The sequence below is a fragment of the Lonchura striata genome, chromosome Z (genome assembly GCF_050655825.1).
Source record: "Lonchura striata isolate lonStrDom1 chromosome Z, ASM5065582v1, whole genome shotgun sequence".
NCBI classification, from domain to species: domain Eukaryota; kingdom Metazoa; phylum Chordata; class Aves; order Passeriformes; family Estrildidae; genus Lonchura; species Lonchura striata.
The window spans coordinates 3,552,969-3,560,152 of NC_140740.1; positions in this window are offsets into that span (position 1 = coordinate 3,552,969).

Below are 7,184 nucleotides of genomic sequence, written 5' to 3' on the forward strand. Positions count from 1 at the left end.
CCAGGGAATCCCAGTGATCCAGCCTCCCTGACCACAGGGACGGGCACTGCCCTGATCCAGGGAATCACTGATCCAGGGAATCCCAGTGATCCAGCCTCCCTGACCACAGGGACGGGCACTGCCCTGATCCAGGGAATCACTGATCCAGGGAATCCCGGTGATCCAGCCACCCTGACCACAGGGACGGGCACTGCCCTGATCCAGGGAATCACTGATCCAGGGAATCCCAGTGATCCAGCCTCCCTGACCACAGGGACGGGCACTGCCCTGATCCAGGGAATCACAGTGATCCAGCCTCCCTGACCACAGGGACGGGCACTGCCCTGATCCAGGGAATCACTGATCCAGGGAATCCCGGTGATCCAGTGTCCCTGACCACAGGGACGGGCACTGCCCTGATCCAGGGAATCACTGATCCAGGGAATCACAGTTATCCAGCCTCCCTGATCACAGGGACGAGCACTGCTCTGATCCAGGGAATCACGGTGATCCAGCCTCCCTGATCACAGGGATGAGCACTGCCCTGATCCAGGAAATCACGGTGATCCAGCCTCCCTGATCACAGGGACGGGCACTGCCCTGCTCCTGCTGCCGCCCCACGGCTTGCACAGCCCAGGGGCCATCGCCCTTCTCGGGTGCCTGGGCACCAGCAGCACCATGGACATCAGTAGCCCCTCTGATGTCCTTCCCTGCCTACAAGAGAGGAAAAAATTACATGGCCATGCAGGCTTGACACTCCCTTAGCCACCCATTCCAGTCGTAATTCAGGAATTCGGGGTGTATCTCCGTTAAGGCCTGAAAAATATGACCTGATAGATAACACTCGCACTGAATCTATGTATGATATTAAGCAAAATTCAGCAAAGCCAAGTACCTTTAAATTGGACAAATTTCAGGATTTCTTTTTTTTCAGAAGGTCATTTTCTCCCTTTGTGGTGTCTGCATTTCAGAGTGAAATTTAAGGTTAGAGAAACGAGAATTAAGAGGGAATATAAGTGAGGAACAAAAGCTGAAGCTTTTCTGTGACCTCAGACTTTCCCAAAACGGTGTTGCTCCAGTGACAAAAAACGTCCTCAGCCTTGATAATCAAGCGCTTTCTAACTTGTTTAGAAACAGCAGAGTATGTGAGAATCTATAAAAATGGGACTCAGTACATCTGGCTGGGAGGGAGCAGGGACCTGAGGTACCTGGAAATGTCGCCTGAGCCACTCTAGGCACCTGGCCCACTGCTCCCCCAACCCTGGGAACTATGCTCTGTGCCCCTCACACAGGCAGGGCAGACGGGCAGGGTTGCAGTCACACTCTTGGTGAGGTTCAACACAGCTTGTCTCCGCTCCAACAGAATATTTGGTGAGGAGCAGCTTTTCTCTGTTCAGACAGAATACTCGGATCCTTTGCAGTCTTGCGTTGCTGCGATTCTTCATAGTCCCTTCATTTCAACTCGAGCGCTTTTCTGCGGGGCAAGCCAGCAGGGTTGCAGTCACACTCCTGGTGAGGTTTAACGCAGCTTGTCTCCGCTCCAACGGAATGCTTGTTGAGGAGCAGCTTTTCTTGGTGCGGGTGGGTCCGCACCTTGAGTACTTGTGTCCAGTTCTGTGCCCCTCAGTTTAGGAAGGATGTTGAGATGCTTGAGTGCACCCAGAGGAGGGCAACAAGGCTGGTGAGAGGCTTGGAAAACAAGCCCCATGAGCGATGTTTGAAGGAGCTGGGGTTGTTTAGCCTGGAGAAGGAGGAGGCTTCGAGGTGACCGTATGGCTCTCCACAACTTCCTGACGGGAGGTTGTAGACAGGTGGTTGTCGCGCTGCCTTCCTGAGCGTCTGCTAGCCCAGTGTCCTTGGCCAGCTCTGGGCAGCTGAGGCCGCTCTCGTTGGCCACTCCAGGCACGAGCTATGGCCTGTGGATATGAACCCACCAGACTGGGATGCCGCGCTCCCTCCCCAGATCTGCCCTGGCTAGCTGTCCGATGGGGCAAGAGGGGCAAATGGAGCACCCTCCGCTGGACCCTGCGGGGCTTTGGAGAGTGCTCCGTGGGTTGTCCACGTGCTGCTAGACCCCGCGGCGGTGAGAGAAAGAGAGGCTCCTGGTAGGGTTATAGCCAAGATTTATTGTAGCCCAACCGGGGCTAACAACATCCGAATGATCCTGCTGCCAAGAGCGCTGACAGGGTGCTTGCAGCCGTTTTTAACCAGAGAGGGAGGGGAACCGGTTGACCAATGGGGATGAGATAAGGAGTGGCTCTTGTGTGGGGTGATGTGCATGGGGTCCAATGAGGGGCAGACGTAGGAGGGGCCCCCAGACCCCTGTCTAATCACCCGGCACCCAGGATAGAAGCTTCTAGGTGTCTGGGAGGGGATGCCGAGTGACTGACAGGGCGCCTGGGAGGAGACAAGGGAGTGGCTAGGCGCTTTAGGGGAGGATTGACATATGGGGTAGGGCGGGAAAACTAGGAATAAACCAAGTAGAACATGGGGGTAAATAAGAAAGAACCATTACATAATAAAACTTACAATAACACAACTCCACGCGGGGAGAGCCACGGAGCAATGCCAACAGAAGCAAAGCAGCCGCCCTTCTGGGGGTACCTGAATTCCGAGTTTATTGGAAGTCATACAGACAGCTGTAACCCGAAGGATATAAGCCCCAAAAGGCACCTGAGCACTGTGTGCTTTTAACAGGTGGAGGTAACATGGGAAGGGAGTGGTAACAGGAGTGACAAACGGGATATATCCAATGAGGGAGGAGGAAGGGAGAGGTCCCCAGGGACCAGCCTATCACCCAAGGCCTTAGCTGGAAATTCTAGATGGAAGGGTGAGGCCTCAGAGTGACGGACAAGCCCCGGGGTGGGGTCAGGGGAATGATTCATCAAAAGGCTATGCCACCCCAACAGGTGGAAGTCGGTCTTTTCCACCGGGCAGCAACTGACAGAACAAGCGGACACAGTCTCAAGCTACATCAGGGAAGGTACAAGTTGGATATTAGAAAAAAAAAATTACACTGAAAAAATACTAAAGTATGGAATTGTCTTCCGAGAGATGTGATAGAATCACCATCTCTGGATGTGTTTAAAAAAAGACTGGACGTGGCACTTTGTTGCAGTGCATGCCATGCGGGGCTTGCTTGGCGGCTGCAGCAGGGGAGTGACTGTCACCCTGTGAGCTCTGCAATTCCCAGCTATTGGCTCGTCAGGTACAGGGACAGATAATGATGACACAGGGCTTGGGAGTGTTCCAGAGTGGGTTTATTATGGGGAGAAAATGGAGCCCCATGACCAGCTTGGGAGGGCAAACAGTCTTATACAAAAACTCAGGAGGAAGGATGTTTGAACAATAACCAATGGGTGCTGGGTACACTGCAGTTACAAGCGTGAATGGTGTCCGGCAGGACACTTGGAGTGGCTCAGCCAATCCCATTCCCAAGGGAGGATAGGGCACGGTTTTGGGAGGTCTGAATGACAGAGGATGCGGGGGGCTTCACAGAAGCCATGGGGAAACTTATAGGGGAGGGACCCAACACAGCTAAATTTCGACGGTTTGTATGCATGTTAGGGGCCTCCTTTATGATGTCAGAATCTTCCCTGTGCTTATAAATATGTCATCATTTGATGGTAAATATTTGTCTCAGTTTTGTTTTTCCTGTCCCCTCTGCCCCCATGGGATGTCCCAACACCTTGGGGGGGGGGCCCAGAATTGGGAAGGGAGGACAAAAAAAACACACCTGTAGTAAGAGAAATGTGCTCTCCAGGGATGCCCCGATCCTTTAGGGAGGGCACCCGCTGGTCTCCATGACTTTGGCACACGCTCCTGGAAACCAGTCCCACCCGCCAGAGATTTACCCTGCTATGGCCCACTTACCCTCTGGGCTCTGGTTCTTACTAGAGTGCACCGACTTGATGGAAGGCTGATGGACTGGGGACTTCTTCCTTTGGCTTGGCTCCTCCAGAGACCTGGGTGTTCCTGGTCCTTCAAGACCCGTCCCCGGCGCCTTGGGCGCAGCCACTGTCAGTCTCAGTTTGCCCTGCAGGGATTCTGACGTTTCTCCTTCTGCTCAAGGCCTCGACTCACCCCAGTGTGAGCCATCTACCAAGCTGCCTCTTCCTCATCCTGGGGTAAGTCCACCCCCTTGAGGCACCCAGCAGCCTTGAGTGGAGAGCACACCAGCAAAGATGAGAGCGAGTCCTGGAGCCTTAATATCACCACTCTGCTCCTACTAAGAGTGTGGCAGAGCTTGTGGATGTTCCTCGTTGCCTATGTTCTCTTCCCTTCTTTGTCTTCAGTGAGGTGGGCGCTCTCACAAATTGGCCTATTTATTTTAAAAGACGAAGAAGGGAACCATCACCTGCTGCCAGTTGTTGCAGCGTGCGGGGTGTGCTGGGAGGCTGTCAGGGGCACGACCATCCCCCTGCAAGCTCTGCGATCCCAGTCACCTGATGGCTTGGTGCGCGTACAGATGGAGGCAACACAGGGCTTGGGGTGTTCCACAGTGGGTTTATGAGGAGGATAAAATGGAGCCCCAAGACCAGCTTGGGAGGGTAAACAGAAGGTTTTATACAAAAACTCAGGAGGAGGGGTATAGGTGAAATAAATGGGCCAGGAGACCTGCTCCTTTTTAAGGCCTTGATTGAGTGACCAGCTCTGGGTTGGGGGCCCGAGGGGTCGCGCACACCGCCGCTGCTCCCACGTGGTGATGCTGAGGAGGAGGAGATCGGCTCCACTACACAGCAGAACCGGGGCTTCTGTCCTCGCGGGCGTGCCCAGGAAGGAGATTTGTGGCTCATTGCCCGGGGTCCTGATTCTGTAGACGCACTGTTCAAGTTAGGGCGGCATGTTGGCGGCTATTCCACTGGTCTGGCAATGTCCGGGGACCTCTTGCCGACTGTCTGATCCGGTCCGTGGCCCCGAATTCGGCATGGCTAGTTGTCCTTGGGGCTCTTTCTGGGATTTCGCGTTCAGTTCGCGATTTGCATATTACCAGAGGTGGATCGGCCGCCATTTTGGGGAGCAGCGGAGGTGAAAACCCGACGGTCACAAAGTGAAGGGCAAGGGGGAAACATAACAAGGGTGCACTTAAAGGGGATTTTAACGGGGTTTGAGCAATTAACAGTATTTTAATTAACATTTTTTTAATATGAAATTGAATTTATTCATAACATAGGAATAATAACCAATGAGGATAGAACTGGGGAGGGGTCTAAGGTGGGACCAACGTATCATAAACCTGTCGGGAAATAGGGGAGTGGAATAACACAAAGTAACAAATAGGGTGTCGAGTGTAACTCAGTGGACAGGGAACACTCTGGAAGAAAGGGAGGGGACTAGAAGGAGTGACAGGGAATGTTCTAGGGAGGGGGAAAGGGAGGATTGACAGCTTGGAGGGGAGGAGGTTAGGGAAGAGCTCGGGAAGATTGTCAACTGGGGAAGGGAGAAGATTAGGGAGGAGAATGGGGGGACAAAGCTGAACTGTATAACGAAACACCACAACAGCATTTGGTGCTATAGTGTAGATGAGGTGTTAGGGCATAGGTTGGACTTGATGATCTTAGAAGTCTCAGCCTCTTCTGTGATTCTGTGATACTGTCTCTGTTCAGACAGAATACTCGGATCCTTTGCAGTCTTGTGTTGCTGAGATTCTTCATAGTCCCTTCATTTCAACTCAAGCGCTTTTCTGCAGGGCTAGCCAGCAGGGTTGCAGTCACACTCCTGGTGAGGTTTAACACAGCTTGTCTCTGCTCCAACAGAATACTTGGTGAGGAGCAGCTTTTCTCTGTTCAGAAAGAATGCTCAGATCCTTTGCAGTCTTGTGTTGCTGGGTTGGCTCCAGTGCTGAGCGCGGGCATCTGATGGTTCTGGCACTGGGGGCTGTAGAGTTGTGTTTGCCCTGTATATCCTCTCATAATGGTTTGTCCTTCCATATTCCCTCCTTGTATCTGTTTGGTTCATCCCAGCTTTCCCATCAGTACTTGTATGTCAATCAAACCCCAAAATCCCTGGCTCATCCCCCTGTCTCCTCCCAGGTGATGTATCCATCACCTCGTGACCCTTCCCCTTTGTCCAGAGCCTTCTCCCAGGGTCACCAGGTAACTGGACCCTGGCTCAGGGCTCCTCCCTCACCCCCTCCTCAGTGGTCACTGTGAGGTCTACCACCCAGAGAGCCACTCCCATGTCCTTCCCCCGTTGGCTGCTCAGGTTTCCCTGTCCCCCTATATCTGGCTGCTCTGGGCAGGGACACCCTCTCTTGCTGCGGATGTCCTTCAGGTTTGGATGTGCCTGGGATCTCTCCAGGCCCTCATTAAATTTCAGAACTAATCCTGAGGAGGACATTCTCCCCTTCGCAAAGTCCTTTGAATATCAGGCTAGCCCAGAGGTCCTAGGCTGTGAGGGGAGGAATATCAGGAGATGGCAAAGATTTCCAAAAGAGGCTCTTACCCCAATATATGTTGGTTCAGCTCTCTTTTATTCTGTGGTGTCCATATGGAGAGCGGGGCAAAAAAAGAACAAACAGAAAATATCAGGGGTCTATATAGACTTTGGACAGGGTGGGTTTCCTTGGCTCTCCACCAACCCTGTTGGGGCAGGAAGGAGGGGTCCAGGGTTATCTTGAGCAGAGTCACAGGGTCCCGGGGAAGGGAAATAGAGTGCCCATGAGCTCACTGTAACAGAGCACCTCTTTCCTTTGCTTGTGGGACCAGCTTGTCTTTGGACTCACAAGGGAGCTTCTCCAAGCCCCCCAGGATCCAAGGAGAAGTTCCCTCCCCCTGCCCGACTCACCCCATTGCCGCACTCCCGCCCCGGTTCCCTTTGTCTCAGCCCCGGCTAGCTCTTGTGGGGCGAGGGCGGGCGATGGAGGCACCCTCCGCCGCTCCCAGCTGGGGTTTGGAGAGTGCCTTTGTGGGTTCTGGGCAGCGCTAGCAAGCCTCGCGGTGGTAAATGAAGAGCGGATCCTGCTGGGGGCTAAGTCCGAGTTTATTGTAGCCCAACGGGGCCAAATGTCCTAGAACGGTGCCAGCCAACAGGAACAAGCACAAGGTGCTTGCACTGGCTTATAAACCGTGAGGGAGGGGTATCCAGCGACCAATGGGGATAGGGATAGGGGGTGGCTCCGGGATGGGGGGATATGGTGGAGTCCAATGGGGGAAAGATATGGGGGGAGCCCCAGGTCCTCGCCCAATCACCCGGTGCCCTGAGTA